Genomic DNA, 2500 nt, shown 5'->3' with positions numbered 1-2500 from the left:
TCCGCACAGCTGCGATACAAACCACCAGCGAGAACCGCTGGGGCGACCGAGCAGCAGACGGCGTCGCGGCGCCGAGCGCCGGGCGGCGGCGCATCCTCAACGCACACAGTCCTCAATCGGACCAGCACACTGAAGATGTCCACCGCGCTTCGCACCGGGCCCGCGAGGACCTACTTTGGCCGCACGGCGCCGCGCGCAGGGTGCGCCGGCGCGCAGCTGCGACGCCTGCCGCGTCCGTCGGCCGGCGCGCCTGCCACTGGCCGCCCCCACCAGCCGGCTGTAGCGCGTGCGCCCACGCACCGCGCGGCCAGCACGCCGGGAGGCGCCCCCTCACCGGCCGGGGACGGTCCCACCCAGCCACCGCCGCGTATCGCTTCACACCCAGATGCCGTTCAGTTTCGTCGGCATGGTGGGTATCGCTGGAACAACCGGTTAGTACCTCAACCTACCGTCGCCATCACCGATTCACCCCTAGCGAGAACAACCGCACCACAACGGGTTACCATTTGTTCATTTGCGTAACTTCACCAGAAAACGTATGCGTCCATCGCCATTTGCAACTTCCACGATTATTGCATGCCTGTGTCAGGTGTCACACCACACTACGTCTGCCCACATACACGCAACAAAATGTGCACGCCTAGACAATACGTGGAAGGTGGCCCCCGTACGTATGCGATGTCCATTGCTCGAACGACTGTCAACCGGCCTCTGTAGCATGTCGCAGATATGGAACGCGGTGCACCATGCTATCACGGTGTGTGAGGAGAGACGACTAGGTCCGAATACATCAACAGACAGCTCATGCTGATCGCCATCCACGGCGTCCGTTCCTCCCACACGTCTCTATGGCGTACCACACTGCAATCCAGCTGTCATAGGGAGACGACACGTAGCTGCGTGCACAATATTTGCACTGTATGGTCCGCCGTTTTTGGGCGCAGTCGTTGTACGGTCACACATGTGCCACGATGTATCATTCAGTACATAAGGACGAATGTGCAGTACAGATTGTGGTTTACGCGTACGACATCAGCGGACAGTTGACACAGGCCGCACCACAACGTAGCCTGAGTACGTCGCATGCGAAGGGCATTGAACATGCAAACTTCTCACCAACCAGCTTGCGAAGGCAGGGGGCAAGGTGGGGACGTGGGGAGGTGTGGGGGGGGGGGGGGGCGCGGCATGTACGTCCTGCTGCCATCCACATTACAGTGTACAGCAGGAGCATGTGGAAAGTCAGCAAGACTTGCAAGGTGTTTAACATGAAGCGATACACAGGGGAGCGGGCAGTGCGAGTAGCGAACTATATTGCGAGGGTTGCGGGTGGGCAACACTACACTAATTGAACGAGTCGTATAACAATTACAGAGCAGGTTTAGGCGACAACGTGGGTTACGTTAGCGGACAACGTGGGTTACGTTAGCGGACAACGTGGGTTACGTTAGCGGACAACGTGGGTTACGTTAGCGGACAACGTGGGTTACGTTAGCGGACAACGTGGGTTACGTTAGCGGACAACGTGGGTTACGTTAAGGCACAACGTGGGTTACGTTAAGGCACAACGTGGGTTAGGTTAAGGCACAACATGGGTTAGGTTAAGGCACAACATGGGTTAGGTTAAGGCACAACATGGGTTAGGTTAAGGCACAACATGGGTTAGGTTAAGGCACAACATGGGTTAGGTTAAGGCACAACATGGGTTAGGTTAAGGCACAACATGGGTTAGGTTAAGGCACAACATGGGTTAGGTTAAGGCACAACATGGGTTAGGTTAAGGCACAACATGGGTTAGGTTAAGGCACAACATGGGTTAGGTTAAGGTACAACATGGGTTAGGTTAAGGTACAACATGGGTTAGGTTAAGGTACAACATGGGTTAGGTTAAGGTACAACATGGGTTAGGTTAAGGTACAACATGGGTTAGGTTAAGGTACAACATAGGTTAGGTTAAGGTACAACATAGGTTAGGTTAAGGTACAACATAGGTTAGGTTAAGGTACAACATAGGTTAGGTTAAGGTACAACATAGGTTAGGTTAAGGTACAACATAGGTTAGGTTAAGGTACAACATAGGTTAGGTTAAGGTACAACATAGGTTAGGTTAAGGTACAACATAGGTTAGGTTAAGGTACAACATAGGTTAGGTTCGGTTACACGTTGTTGTAAGGAAAGGTGTAGGGGGGGGGGGGGGCGGGGGCGGCAGGTTCGTTGATAGTGATTATAGTAAGTGAATGCTTGTGACATGATCAGATTTGTCACGTCAGGATGCACCTTTGGCTTATTAGAGGCGGCGCTCCAATTCTATGCTTGTGTCACACCTGTGTCTTTGAGTCATGTCATTGTTTGTGCGCTGTGACAGGAGGTACTATTGTGATGTTGGGTGCACCGTTGTATAGGACATGTGTGGGTGTTGGTGCCTTATCTGCGCAATGGTGGATGTCGAAAGGGTGGGATATTCTATTTTCCGCATGGACCTCCTGGTCTGGTTGTGATAGTG

The sequence above is a fragment of the Schistocerca piceifrons genome, unplaced genomic scaffold, assembly GCF_021461385.2.
Source record: "Schistocerca piceifrons isolate TAMUIC-IGC-003096 unplaced genomic scaffold, iqSchPice1.1 HiC_scaffold_943, whole genome shotgun sequence".
Classification (NCBI taxonomy): Eukaryota; Metazoa; Arthropoda; class Insecta; order Orthoptera; family Acrididae; genus Schistocerca; species Schistocerca piceifrons.
This window is presented reverse-complemented; position numbering follows the sequence as displayed.